Source organism: Etheostoma spectabile, chromosome 6 (assembly GCF_008692095.1).
Source record: "Etheostoma spectabile isolate EspeVRDwgs_2016 chromosome 6, UIUC_Espe_1.0, whole genome shotgun sequence".
Classification (NCBI taxonomy): domain Eukaryota; kingdom Metazoa; phylum Chordata; class Actinopteri; order Perciformes; family Percidae; genus Etheostoma; species Etheostoma spectabile.
Window position 1 is genome coordinate 21,969,318 of NC_045738.1, and position 15,964 is coordinate 21,985,281.

The 15,964-nt window shown below is 40.9% G+C and overlaps 1 long non-coding RNA gene across 1 annotated transcript; it reads left to right on the forward strand.

Annotated features, from left to right (window-relative positions):
• Positions 1 to 12,924: 12,924 nt before the first annotated feature.
• LOC116691667 (uncharacterized) lies at positions 12,925 to 15,840 on the forward strand. The gene is made up of 3 exons (XR_004332528.1): positions 12,925 to 12,937; positions 14,988 to 14,992; positions 15,737 to 15,840. It is a non-coding gene; the product is annotated as an uncharacterized LOC116691667 (long non-coding RNA).
• The last annotated feature ends 124 nt before the right edge of the window (positions 15,841 to 15,964 follow it).

Sequence of the window (15,964 nt, forward strand, 5' to 3'; positions counted from 1 at the left end):
GGCCACAGCCTGCTAAAAGGATGGACGCTGGAGAAGTGGAAGAAAGTGGATTTTTCAGATGAATCTTGTTGAATTACACCACAGTTGCCGCAAATATTGCAGGGACCTACTGGAGCCCGCATGGATCCAAGATTCACCCAGAAACAGTGAAGTTTGGTGGCGGAAAATCATGGTCTGGGGTTCCTCCAGTTGGGGGTGTGCGAGAGACTGCAGGGTGGAAGGCAACATCAATAGTCTCAAATACCAAGACATCTTAGCCTACTTATATTCCCAACCATAAAAGAGCCAAATTCTCCAGCAGGATGGTGCTCCATCGCATACTTCATCTCCACTTCAAAGTTCCTCAAGGCGAAGAAGATCAAGATGCTCCAGGATTGGCCGGCCCAGTCACCAGACATGAACATCATGGAGCATATGTGGGTAGGATGAAGAGGAAGCATGGAAGACCAAACCAAAGATTTGATGAACTCTGGGAGGCATGCAAGACTGCTTTCTAGCTATTCCTGATGACTTCATCAATACATTGTATGAATCCTTGCCAAACCGCATGGATGCAGTCCTTCAAGCTCATGGAAGTCCTCAAGATATTACATTTGGATCTCACAGCACCACTATTTAATTGCTGACATATTTTAGTATTGTAGTAAATAGTTCAATTTATATAGGCAACAAAACTTTTGTCTTGCCAAAATTGACCTTTCTGTCTTGTTTAAATGATGAATCTTTTTTCAGTGAAACTAATTATTTCAGTGCATTGAACATCATTTGGGAGGGTTTAGCTTTTCACATGAGCTATTTTTTACACCAATTGATTAATTAAAAGTCAGGTTAATAGAAGGTGTTTCTACAAAATAGATAAGCGACAAGACTTTTGTCAGGGACTGTAGATGTAGACTTAGTCCAAGTGGGTGGGTCCAGCACCTGTACTCCCCCCTGAAGGTTTCTAGGTCAAGACAGACATTAAGCCATTAGGGATTAACATGAGTGGCTTCCAAATGTTCAGAAATGGCTGTCATTACCTTTGAGCGCAGAGGTGACCCTCTCATGTGGTGAAACATTAAAGAGCCCTTTATACAACAAAAAAACAGTAGGAGGGGTTTCCTTGATCCGTTTGAACAAAAATGCATTTTCTTGCTAAAAGCAATTTTTTTTCAGCAATTTAAATTTCGGGCAGTGACACATCTTTAGAGTCCCAGCAGATAAATCCCAGGATCTTTTTTTAAATGTTTTTTCAACTTATACAGTTCCAAAAAAGTGTGTTTCCATAGCCAAAAAAATAATTTGATTGTCTTGGCTTCCTTACCCCTTTTAAAAATGATTCTCTAAAGATGGAGTCCAAGCTCCAAAGACTTTACATTATATTATGATTATGTCCAATAAACCTTTGCATTTCTTGCCAACAAGTCTCTCCTGATTGAATTGCAGGTAACGACTGTGTTGATACAGTCAAACGCCAGTCATTCTCTACGTATTCCTTGTCAAAATGTCTCTCCTATTTGATGTTGTACAAGCCGGTTGAACAAATAGATGTTTTTTTTTTTATTGCAAAAAGAGGCTTTGGTAATGTTTGTTCATGGGTACTGTATATGTGAAGTGATACATTATGGGCATTACTAAGTGGTCCCTCATTACTTCATGAGTATCTCATGATGACTTACCCTTTTGTGTCCTCTCAAGTAAAGTGGTATTTCTAGCCACTACAGTATGTTAGGATTATGGAAGAGATATATCACAGTCATCAAATGTGTCATGCAACACAGATGAAGGATACATTTGAGTATAATCATGAAATGGAAAAACTCATAAAGCATTTCCTCTGAGATGCATATTATAGCATCTAAGACAAATCTGAAAGGAAAACATCAAATAGTGTAAAACCTCTCAAGCACATACTATAGGGAAATTATGTTTTTTTTTGGTCTTGTTAAGAGAAGGTATGGTGGTTTTTATTTTCACAAATAAACATGTGAACTTAGTTTTAGTTCAGATAACAGCTGGGACTTAATCCAACTTCTAGAGCGGTGGAAACATCTCAGTGGAGGAGATGTCCCCGGTGTGGCTTACTGTGCTCAAGGTTTGTGGAGAAGGTGTTGGACAACAAGTGGCTGATCCTGCAATTTCCTGTGGGATTCAGCTGTAAGCTGTGAATGGCTGAGCAGGCAGACAGCTAAAACCACCAATCAATCTCCTAAAGCCTTTTCTCTAAATATCAGAGCAGCCCATTACAGTCAGGAAGCAGACATCCATCCAGCTGCAGACGGCGCGTCGATAATCATGGCAGAGCAGTGACAGACTGTGCCATTTTTAGGTCGATAATGCTTTAGATCTGCCTTGACTCCCAGTGATCAACTGATCCACATTTCTCCCTTAATTAGCCTCTGTGTTTGTGTGTGTGTGTGTGTGTGTGTGTGTGTGTGTGTGTGTGTGTGTGTGTGTGTGTAAAGTGGGGCGGGGGTGCCTGTCTGCTTCTCTGTCTGTGTGTGATGCCGGACTCTTGTTTGTGTGGCTGGGCTGTGTGACCCCACTTATCTTACAGCCCTGCTAATATAAAAGATGGCCACATTCTCCAGCCTTCAGAGACTAGTTAATAGCCTTTTCTGGCCCGCAACCCCATTAACCAATCAAGATATTCTCATGGCCCCAGCAATTGGTGCATTGTCAAAATGTCATGCTTATTTGCACATGGCATACTTTTGGATCCAATTTTCAAAGGTAAAGCTCCAACACACCGAAAACAATATTAACCAAATGTCATTATATCAGTCTGAGACATCTCCAATGACCATGTCTGAATATATCAGACGACCCAAAGTGGGGCTCTAGACCACTGTGCTGTACACATAGAGAAGTGAATCAGTGTCTTTCTGTTACATTTCTGTATAAACAATAAGTCAGCTTTGCTTCCTATTATAGCACACAGTGATTCCACTTTAAGAAACATTTAACATATGTCTAAACATTTAATGTTAGACAGGCCTCATTTGTTTGAAATAGTTATGGAATAACTAATTAGTTTAGTCACCATAGAACAAAAGACACAAAAAATGACACCTGGCTACAGTGGTTGTCAAGACTCACCATCTGTAGTGAGGATTAGTGTTGCCAGTATTAGTCCTACTAACCTCAAAGCAACCCCACTCTGCAACTTTAAAAGTCAAGAAAGAGCCTGATAGCATCTGTTTCTGTCTCACTGATACGACTCTAGATGACATTGTTATCATCCGTGCCCTGCTTTGGTGGTTTAAGATGAGATAAAATGGATTTTTTATTATCCCAAAGGAAAATTATATCTGCTGTTTAAATAATTCAACACGAAAAGGAACATATATACAAACATATAGTGCAAAGACTGCTGCATTACACTACATGGACATGCTCATGTTGCATGCAGAGACTGCCACTAGACAACAACATTATACACTGATCACAACACAGTACTCGTCATAATATGTGCAGTAAGGTTAAGCCGCCTTATCAACATACAATCCTGATAAAGCAACAAGTAAAAATGTACGTGTGTGTGTTTGAGATTTTAAAAAAGCTTTTAAGGGCTGAGGTTGGCTTGCCATCCAGGGCTTTGATGGACAGGGGGACAAATTAGTGCTTAAAGTGGATGCACCAAGGGACTCTGAAGTGTCTGAAGGGAGAAGCTGGTACTTAGGGTGGTGGACATGGGTGGGGCTTACCAATTATCTTCTGAGTCTGCGTGAGGATGGTATTGTCAAAGACAGCCTGGACTGTGGGATGCTGTCTGGGGTTTGAGTCCTTTGCCCCTGGGTGACCTGGATCCATTCTTAGCTCTTCTCTAACCTCCATCTTGTTTGCAATTGTTTACATTGATTATAGAGTGCGGTGCGGCTCTTGTTACTGTCTTGATAATGGGAGTCCCATTTTCCTGTGGCCCTTCAGCTAAAAATTAGCAGTGACAGTGTGACTCACTACGACCCCTGTTAATGACTCTATTGTCTAGGGGACTGTGCCAGCTTATTATTTTTTGCCAGACTGACTTGATGGATAAATGCTTTTTCTGCAACATCTCCCTGCCTCACACTGTGCACTCGTACCAACACAATAGAATGCAGAGCATTTTTCCAAATCTGTGTTAGGACTCTGGGGCAAATTCTTTTTTTTATAGCATTCAAGTCGGCTTCATGTGTACTTGTCATGAACCTCACAGTTAATTTCCTGTTTAATCAATGAATGCTGACAAGTAGTCCCACTGTAAGAACCACTATACGCTCTAACTAAGTAGAGTCCCTGCTGCATTGTTAGTTTTTAGATTCTTCTAATGTCCAAATGTGTTTTTACTGCAGGGGCATTTATAGTGCACATGTTGTGCTTTTTCCATTCCTTTATTGTGTTATATATCTTTTTGTGTGTGCATGTAATAGGTTTTCTCAGTGAAAAAGCCCACAGTTCACCCCAAAGGGACTTACCATCTCTAACAGACAACACTGTTCACAAACTGTTCCAAACGGCTCTGTTGTAGTCCAGGTCCGAAAGGCGCATCACTGAAGCGTAAGCCTCCTCAAGTGCAATATTGTAACAATGGTTACCATCAAATAAGTTAAATAAGTACATTTTGGAGCAATTCCTATTGAAATACAAAAACAAAAAAGAGATATGATTTTTTTAGTCCCTCACTATAAGCCATCCACTTTGAGAGTATCTTTGTAGAGACCTTGGGATTTATCAAACTGAATAAATCCTGCCCGCAAAAATAAACACAAAACTGCTAACTTCATTGTGTTGTGAGTAAGAAATCTGCTGAAAAAGCTATTGTTCTATGATTGCCTTACTGTTTAGTTAAAAAACATCCAAAACACCAAAGAACAAAGACATGACGGACCAGAAGCAAGCTTTTATTTTGAAAAGTCAAAAGCTTGTTGACAGCACCAGCCGGGAGCAGGGACTGTATATCATTAAGATATTATATTATTATATATATTGTATTAATTTAATATACAGTCAATGGATGGGAGGCATGAGACGGGAGGTCTCCAGGCTGCAGGTCCATACCCGACTGTAATAAAAAAGCTGAGTGCTCTCTCCCAGTGGGGTCGAAGATCAGCTGTTCCACTTAGCGCTCCCTTGAGAGGCCTGGACAACTTCTTGTATGTAATCTGTTGTGGGGAGGCTGTGACTCAGTGGTAGAGAGGTCACTTGTCAATCGGAAGGTTGGCGGTTCAATTCCTCGCCCAGCAGTTGCATGTTAATGTGTCCTTGGGCAAGACACTGGCCCCTGATGCTGCGTGTAAATGCATGTGAGTGCATATCTGATGAGCAGGTGGCAGCCTCGTGTGAATGCTTCCTGTATTATGTAAAAGAACTTTGAGTAGTTGTTAAGACTAGAAAAGCCCTGTGTGAGAACAGTCCATTTACATTTAATCTGGATGCAGCTATTTTTTGTCTTTTTTTTTCGACGTTTGTCTGCTTTTGTTTTTGCATTGTTTCTATATTTGCAGCATGTTTATGTATTTGGTTGTATTGTGTGTATTTGCAGAGCTGGACACACAGGGTGAAAAGAGGAGCTGCAGCGATGTGCACTCCAACAAAAAGATGGTGCTTTTTGAAAATTAAACAATTTAAACCTAAAACAAATTTGGTTCGAAATACAATTATGAACCAAAATACACACAACACAACCAACCCACAGGGACATGGCAATACGACTATCTGAACTCTTCGGGCCTACGCTCTAACTAGCTTGGTTTGAGTGCGTGCCACACTAGGTAGGTAGCTAGCTAGGCGAGCATTATCACGTGCATTACAAAGCAACGCAAAATGACACAAAGTGACGCAAAATTACACTTCCTGCATGGAGATGTGTGTTTAACAGCTACCGTTAAGAAACCAATGTAAACCTGTTGAATGACACTAACAAGCTTAAAACATAACAAAAAGCTCAGAAGAGGCTGACGCAAAATGACACGTTTGTTGTGAAAGCAAAGGCTGGACTACAACAGAGCTGTTTGGAGCCGTTTGTGAACGGTGTCGTATGTGGGAGACGGTAAGTCCCTATGGGGTGGACTTTTGGCTTTTTCACTATGAAAACCTATTACATGCACACTAAAAAGATGTATAACACAATAAAGGAATGGAAAAAAAGCCTAAAAGCATAACGTGAACTATAAATGCCCCTACAGTAAAAACACATTTGGACATTAGACATTAGAAGGATCTAAAAAACTAGCAATGCAGCAGGGACTCTACTTATTTAGAGCGTAGTGTGGTTCTTACTGTGGGACTACTTGTCAGCATTCATTGATTAAACAGGAAATTAACTGTGAGGTTCATGACAAGTACACATGAAGCCGACTTGAATGCTATAAAAAAATAATTTTCCCCAGAGTCCTAACACAGATTTGGAAAAATGTTCTGCTTTCTATTGTGTTGGTACGAGTGCGCAGGCTGGGAGATGTTGGAGAAAAAGCAGTTATCCATCAAGTCAGTCTGTAAATAATAATAAGTCAAATAATAAGATAATTGCCGGAACATTCACAGTTTAATACCAGCTGTTTCTGAGAAGTTGTTGTTACCGATTGTAACTCTATTACTCTAATCATACAGAGCTTAATTAGTTTAGCTTGTAGTTCTTTGTACTGTCGTCTAAACTGAGAGGTTATTAACCTGACAGCTGCAGTGTGCAGAATCTATGCCCCCCCCACCAAGTGATTAGAGCACAACTAATTGATGAACACATTAGTGATCACGAGTAAAAGTGTTGAGAATCTAAACTGCTAAGGTGATGATAACGTTGTCGGTAGCCTACGGTTACAAATAGGCGTGGTAACTAAAAAACGTCATTTACGTCGTTTATTAATGTGGACAGTGATGCAACAGTACTGTGGTCTTTTCCTTTAACGCCCAGTGCCAATAACATATAAGGAAAGCATTTATGCTCATTTCAGATATTTACTTCCCATGATATTAGGGTGAGGAAAAAAAGCTTTTGTGAAAAAGGGATCAGAAAAAGGAACCATAATAATAACCAAAAAGAGAAAGGTAGTGAGAATTTTTTTTTTATTAAGGACATTGTTTGAAAAGTGAAAAGACCAAATTACAGTGATCAAAGAATAGGCCTTTCATTCTTCTTGCCTATCAGGTCTGAAGGGGTAGATGAGTCTTTTGTCCACACCCCATCAGCAGTGACAGAAAGTCATTAACTCCACACCCACTCAGACGCCATTTTCTTTGTCGTGTTTAGAGCCCGGTAGCACCACCAGACACGAGCAAATAGATTCATGCCTCTGGATTAAAAAAAAAAAAAAGTAATTCATGACTGACTGATGCAGCAAAAGCCTTTTCCAGGCATCCACAACGGAGTGCGCTTTCTGAGGAAATATCAACCATCCATCACCATCTCCCCAATTGTGAGAAGCTTAATTAATGGTGACCTTACGAGTGAATGTGGAAGAGTCCACTCTTGAACTGGTAACGGGTGTGTGTGTGTGCATGTACTGTATGTGTGTCTGTGTTTCGAGTGCTAAGAAGCCTTCATGAAAGAGTAATGAGCTCCTTAAAATGATACATCAGTCCCCAGTGGCTCGAATAGATACAGGGGAATCCAATCTTTTAGGCAAGGAATATTGGTGTAACATTTCTGCACAAAGCAAAAGCCACCGTCAGCTTTACAAAGGCAGCATCGCTTCCTCCTGTGGTCCCAAGATTGCAGGTGATACCATCTTGGATGTCCCCCTGAAGGTGGGTTGCTTTTAGGTCCGCAGAGGTCCTGCTGTATTGTCTTCACTCCACTGCACCCTCTATAAGCCTCAGCACAGCTTGGGGTATGGGTGCCTATTCGGTGCATCACTGCACACAGATGTGACTGGAATCCAGATAGGGTGTTAGGGGAGACACCTCATCGAAAAATACAACATGCGTATTTAGATTTGTGCGCCAGCCGAGCAGCGGCAGTCTCTATGGGACCCAATGGAGTCTTGCTTAGGTGTGTTTGCTCAATTGGAGTTGACATGTAGCCCAAAATAATAGATTAGAAGTGTCTGGGGTGAGCCAATCTCTCTGCCTCTTTCCCTCCAATGCTCCTTTTCTTCCTAACCCGTGATTCCATTTGATGGGACAGAGCTTGGAAGATGGCATTTTAAACATAGATGTGACCTTGTCTGCACTGCCATGGACACTATATTTCAAATAATACGACTGTTAAATCGACTGCGCATTCCCAGTGACACAGTAGTAAATTGTGATTAGTGGCATGTGTTTATTTGGATATTAAACAGGCAGAAGGTTTCTGAAGAACCACATAAAGTCACTTTAATGACTTTTAAACAGCTACAACCCCCATAAAAATGTAATAAGCACAATAAAAAAAAAAAACAGCACTGTTCCACTCTCACATTAGCAGGAATTTGGCCCACAGGAAGCTGTAATGATCCATAATGGGAAGCCATCCATCTGTATTTTTCAGATTCACACCCCTGTTGTGGGATAATGATAAACAAGAGGCAGCGTCTCCCAGCTGGTCCTTGTTTCATTTTGGGTTGCTGAATCCCCCAGATCCCCTTGGAAAATGCTCCCAATGAGTGAATCCTATCCCTTAAACTGAAAATGGTTTTTCACCTTTAATCGTTATCACCATAATCCCTCTATTTTCTCTCTCTACAGCCTAGGCCTTGCTTTTGTTTTTTTCCGGTTCATCCTCCAGTTTCCTGACTTAAGCTGACTTAAGCGTGCTTTGCTCTTTCCTAGTGATCTCATTTCCTCTCAAATGAAAGCCATATCCCTCTACGATAATTGCACCTGCATGTGCTGGGCATTTGTAGTTTGGCTATCACCAGACCAAGCCAGGCTCAATTCAATCAGGACAGACATATTTGTAGATATAGGGGGGGGGGGGGGGGGGGGGGGGGGGGGGGGGTGGCACTCTTGTCTGCACAACAGTGAATAGCAAGGGGAGAAACAGATTTTTAAAAGCAGGGTTGCGACTCTGTGATTGGCCCTTACAATCTGTGTACGATTCTGATCTGGTTAAGCAGGAAGGTGAATGCCTCCACCAGCTGAGTCCATGTAGGAAGAGAGCATTGATTAAATTAGGTCTTCCTAAAAGAATTTACGCTGAGCTATATTTAACACAGGAGAAACTAGAATGCATATGTGCGACAGTTATATACAGCAAAAAAACTACATTTATTAGGATAACTAATGAATTGATTTAGGAGTGCACTGCAGAGTGGGCGGGGTTTACCCAGTCTGGGCATTTGGCCATTTTAGGTTAGCAGACAAATGATGCATAGCAGCTAGTCTCGCATTGCCAGACCTGTGGCTACACCACATATTTTCTAGGATGGGAGAGAGAAAAAAAACACTCTGGGTTGTTTGCATTTCTTTAAACCAATCACAATCATCTTGGGCAATGCTCCAATATCAGATGCAAAATAGTCTTGAGAAGGAACTTGCTTCATGGGCATTTTTTTATGTGCTGGGGACAGAGGCGCATGAGGAAGGGCATTTTCAGAAGTGACTTTTCAGAACTGCTGGGTACAATGACGCACACATTTTTTTTTTCTCTTTCACGGAGATCATGTTTTGAATGATGCTGTCCTGTAGCTTTTCTAATGTAAATGAATGAAAATGTATACAGAGGTGCCCGGATCGCTCATTTGGTAGAGCAGGTGCCCATATATAGAGGTTTTCTCCTCAACGCAGGGGGCCCGGGGTCCAACTCCAACCTGCGGCCCACCTGCTGCATGTCATTCCCCCTCTCTCTTCCCTTTCATGTCTTCTGCTGTCCTATCAAAATAAAAGCTTAAAATGCCCCAAAAATAATCTAAAAATGCATTCAAAAATTTGATGATGTCCAACACATTTCATGAAGAAGAAAGCCTTGAGTTTTCAAAAAGCATTGGACACATGCAAGTTCCATTTGCCAAACACCTGCCACTCACCCCTCCCCCAACCTAGAACGCATCCCGTTGTTACAGTTGTTGCGGTGTTGTGAACAGAGAAGCGTGTACCCAGCGCAGCAGAACGGCTGTCTGTGCCTGCCCTGTGGGGATAGATTTTGTGATTTTTCTTTTGAACTAAATTGAGCTCAAGGTTTTCAAAAAAGTGGTGGGCACAAAATGACTCCACCAAAATCGACGCCCATGCTTGTTTTGGTGTGACATTTGAAAACGTTTCAAAAGAAAACGCCACATACAATATTAAATGAAGTTTACTGTTCACACAATACAGTAACGTGAGCTATTTAAATAAGCTGGATACATGGTCATTTGCTTTAGACGTCCCAGTCAGAGGATATATGCCACACATATTCTTATACAATCATCCCCTGAAAGAACCAAGCAGGCCTGCCTTGTTGCATAATCCTTTACAGACACAACTTTTTGTTTTTATCTAAAAGGCTCTGAAACCCCCCGTACACCAGCTGCCCAGCAACGATGGACAACGTTAGCAACTTGCTGGGGAACATAGTGGAGCATCTAGCAGGGCAAGTTACAGATATTGGACTTACATACAACAGGTGGCAGAAACACGTCTCTAAATTACTGTTTATATTCCTGATTTTGTAAATAGGCCAGGCTATGTTCACACTTGGCGTCTTTTTTGAGTCTTTTTTGCATTATAATCCCATGGAGTAAACCGTGTGCGCTTTTTTGACAGCTGACCAATGACAAGTGAAGTAGCCAGACCTGTTGTCAAATTAAATGACCAGGGAACTTGCCTAGTTTTATGTAACGTTAGTGGCATCCCCCCCTGTCTCTCTCTCTGTTCTTTCTCAAGCTCGCTCCACCATTTTGTTTTATCCAACGTTAGCACCGTTCAACATAACTATCTAGGATACTGTAACAGTAGCTGTTTTTTTTCTTTTACTACGAAAGCACCTCAGTCAACTTTTTCTTGTCTAAAAAGACGCCCAGTGTGATCATAGCCTAATTGTTTGATGTATAAGCCATAACAGCTTTGAAAATGTTCAGTTACAGCTTGTTGCAATGCTCCCAAGTGGCCATAAACATAATTGAATGCAACTAGCATTACTGTAGAATCTAATTAATGTTGAAATGATTTATATTATATAACTATGTAATAATGATAACAACTGGTGAAAGCTATTATAATTAACATATATTACTCCATACTTCCTCGCGCTGGGACTGCACGGCGTATGAGGCGCGTCCCCCCGGGTGGCGGATGGGGGGTTACACCGTATGGTGTCGTGGACCAACGCAGTCTAAGGGAAGGACACCCTGACAGAAAACCACTGGCCCTCCAAGCTTGGGGGTTGGGCAGAAGGCTAACAACCTACTCCCGGAAAAAAAGCCTGTTACAGAAACAACGGACATAATATTGCAAGATGCCGCCCAAAAACAACTTGGCGGCGAATGGTGGAACTGGAACGTAACGGTGCAGGCTGGAACACGTGGAACAAAGCACGACGTGCAGCTGCAGACCGAACCCAGTGGAGGCGTGATGTCCAAGCCTTGTGTGCCTCCTGGCATGGAGAGAATTAACTTAACTCCATAATTACTGGGCCCTTAAATAGCATTTCAATTCAATTTTAGTCATAGTATTAAATAATACAAAAGTTATCTCATGACACTTTACAGATAGAGTAGGTCTAGACCACACTCTATAATTTACAAAGACCCAACAAGTCCTGTAGTTTCCCCAACAGCAAGCATTAAGTGTGACAGTGGAGAGGAATAACTTCCTATTAGGGAGAAACCTCGGGTGTTCTAATCTAATTTCCTTGGGAGTCGGTGAGTTATTTTGAGTACTTTGTATTCTGTGTACTTATTGTCATGTCATTTAGGGAACCCAAAGTTCTACAATCATCTCTTAATGTTCATATTTACCCAGATGAATCATGTTCACAGCCACAAAAAAGTTGTTATTTGTATATTTAATCAAATAATCAAATAATGTACTATTTGGTCAGGGTTAGTACCCTTTTGAAGTTTTTTGCCTTTAAATGCAGAAACTACAACTGGGTAGTGCTGTTTAGTAGTAGTAGTAGTAGTAGTAGTAGTAGTAGTAGCAGTAGTAGAAAGAAAAACACAGATGATCAATCACCAAAACTGACCAACATGTATCTGTTAGAAGGAATGCCAGGCACCTTAGTACTGTGAATAGTACTATCTTACTATCTTTTTCCAACTCCTTTTTTCACATGGAATCCTTATTTGAATAATTTACTATCATTTAGAAAGATGTGTTTGCTGAGGATTTTGTTTTCTTTTCCACATGTTTAAAATAAACTGATTAAAAAACTGCTCCACCACAAGCCAACCTGGTATACATTGTAACAAATTTAAAGTAAAATTTACAGTAACTTACTGGCAACAATTGTCCAGCAAGTTGCTGTGAATTCTTTTTACAGTAAAGGTACTGTACTTCCATTTACAGTATTTTATGTATTCATTGTAAAATACAAAACAATTAAACGCAACATAAGATAAAATTACTTTACTATTTACAGTACTATAGTGGCTATATTGTGATTTTTTTTTCACAGTAATGCTTTGACTACTGTGATTTCAACTCTAATACTTAGACTACTGTGATTTTGTCATGTCGACAAGGTTGTAATGTAAAGTTTACAGCATTCTACAGTAAAAAATCATATGCAGTAGTGTTACTGTGAAATCTAAAGTAAATAACTGCCATTATTTACAGTGTAAGCTCAAAGGAAAACACAGGGCCACTGTACAGCACCAGGCTGGAGTTCAGTTTGTTTCCATAATCAGTTTCCTTTGATACTGCAGTCCCCCTGGAGCGGCTGCAGCACTTTGCACAGTATAATTCGAACACCAGGTGGATTTCAAAGGCAATTAACAACCCCCCACAAAGGTACAGCACTGCAATTATTACAAATTAGGCCATTTTCACCATTCCCCATACTATAGGGGGATGAATGCAGCCCTTAGTATTTAGCAAGTTGATGATCCTGGAAGATCAATGCCGTGAAAGGGGGATAGTGGGAGAGAAAAAAAGGAAGTGGGGCCGCAGTTCTACAAAACAGAAATAGACTCATTATTCTATTATATTCACATCATGCCTCACACTATGTCATCACAGCCCGTGCTTCTTTTAGGAAAGCAGTTTTCACTGTTTCACATGTCGCGTGTGTTGCCTCCTGACACAGATGCACAGCTGACACATTATTTTTATTATTATTAACGACTGATTCTTCTTGAAGCAGCATCTGAACTCTTATCTTTTCTTCTGCGTAGTCCCCACTTTGATGTAATCAAAACATATAATTCTCGGTGCCTGTGCCCCCAGACGTTAACAGTTTTTTGTCCCTACCTTAAGTACAAGAATAGTATTTTTGCCTCTGTGCATTTTACAGACATTTTTCCTCACACTCAGCAGTGTCACGGCCCTTGTGGTTGAAGGCAGCTTGATAGTCCTCCATGTTGTAGAACCTTCTACGGTGTCATTGTTTCTGTTTTCTGAAAGTACACACCTTGAAATATCAGGGGTTTTCAAGGTATTGCTGACGTCAGGCCGTTGGGCTCAGGTGGACCGCCACCGAGAAACATTCGGTTCAAGCTTTACAAATCAAACTGTCTGCCCCGCTGTCCTTGGCACATCCTAGAGGAAATTGATTCCGGAGGGAAGTAATGACACACACACACACACACACACACACACACAAGCATACACAAACCACATACACATGCAAATACATTACACACACATTATACACACAGACATGCTGACAGATAAGTGATCTGTATATGTCTCCCAGCCATTTCTCCTGTCTCTTTGAACTTTGGAAAAGACTGATTGGGTCTGTCCTCTTGACTCGACCCACCACCATCCATCCAAGCATAATAATGGATCCAATCTGATTCTCTGTGTCACCCGTGGGAGCAGTAGTGTCTGAAAAAAAAACATAGCTAAGATTACTCTGAGCTATGTGTATGCGTGGTAGTGTGTGTTGTTATTAATGTTCTTTCACAACCCCATTCTGGACTTATAGGGGACTTTTTCTGTAATTGACATAAGGATTCCTGGCATTGTGCTTGCTGAACATCTTCCCTCTCCAGGGTTACAGGGTCTCATTCTCAGCCCTTACATGGCAACCATCGCCTTGTTATGTTTCCACCAGGACTGGTTTAGCTGCACCGCTACAGAAATGCAGTAAGTCACGCTCCTCCTGGTACAGAGGAGTATGTGAATCTTTCTCTCCCAGACCATTTTTCAGATCTGGATGATTTCATGTATGACATAATTACAACGCTGATGTGTGTGCGTATTTATATAGCGCTTTTCTAGTCTTAACGACTACTCAAAGTGCTAATACACAGTTCATCCATACACTGTTGCCAAGGATGCCACCTGCTCATCAGATAAACATACACACGTTTTTACACACACGTTGTGTGTGTGTGTGTGTGTGTGTGTGTGTGTGTGTGTGTGTGTGTGTGTGTGTGTGCAGCCTAATACTGTGGTTTATGATGGACTCTGGGGAACTTGTAGATACTCCTCATTCCAGATAATCTGTAGGAAAAATATAGTCTCAGCCAGTCTTGTATACTTGAGTAAAAGTACAAGGATCTCACCTGAAAATGACTTTGGTGGAAGTTACAGTCTCCTTTTAGAATATTACTTGAGTAAAAGTCTTAAAATACCTGATATTTACTGTACTTAAGTATCAAAAGCAAGTTTTTGATATTAAATGTACTTAAGTATTAGATGTCAAAGTAAAAGTAAAAAAAAAAACTTGAATTATGAACTTGATTGTAAAAAGTATGCAACGTTATCTTCATCACCACTGTTGTCAGGGTGGTCATCGTCTGTTACCATAGCAGCAGAGCCTGCACCAGGTGCTTCCATGACACTATCAGTCACTATGCTTCCTCTTCTTCTTCAGTTTTGGCCTATGGTTGTTTTTCTTTTCCGCGTGGCAACAGCTGGAATAGAGAGTGCATTTTCTTAGCAATTTAGGAGTAATGAGTCGCCAAACCTGCTTTTTGACTATGAAAAATGTCTTCTGATTTTATTTTAACGTTATTTAGGAAATGTAGTGGAGTAAAAGTATAAGTTTCAGTAGTGAAGTAGTTGTACTTTGTTACATTACAACACTGGTCTCAGCCTACTGTAGGTTTTGCCCCCACTTATATTTTATGATCATGTGCACTGTGGACGACTTGCCCTTTATGCAATCTGTAGAGCTGATGAGCAGGGCTAAACAGAATCTTCTGCCACAGAATGCCACGGATTTTCCACAGATTTTAAACATAACAAACAAACAAAAAATAAATTGTCATTGCATTTCTGTGAGTGATTTGTTTTTCTCGTTATTCTTATGTATGTGTGATATGTGTGTGTAAATGTGTTTGTTGTGTTATGGTTGTCTTGCTACTGGATGCCTAAAATTTCCTTCGGGATGAATAAAGTATCTATCTATCTATCTATCTATCTATCTATCTATCTATCTATCTATCTATCTATCTATCTATCTATCTATCTAACACTTGTTATGTCAACACATCTCCCAAAAAAACAGTACACTAAATTCCACAGGGTTTTTTTCTGGATCACCGCTGAAAACTGTAAAAAAAGAAATCCGCAAATTCGGTTTGGGTCTGCTGATGATTCGATTGATTTGAAACTGATGAAGAATCCCTAGTCTGACTTGTTGGAAAGCACGGTTGGGGATGGATGGTCATGTAACTGCTCTAAGCAGTTGAGAATATGCAAGCTTTTTTTTGGGGGGGGGGGGCGTTTCCCTTTTTCATGTAGAGACAGTGGATAGACATGAAAGGGGGGATGACACGCAGCAAAGAGCAGCAAGTCAGATTCAAACCTGCGCCATTGCAGGACTCAGCCAAGATGGGGGAACGCTCTTACTGGGTGAGCTAATGGCCACCGAGAATATACTTGGCAAACTACCCCCAAGTAAAGCACTAAAGTTCAAGACCTTCATTCATCCCCGAGGGGCGATTCATTTTGCTGCAGTAGCAAAGCAATTGACATACAGTACATGACAAAG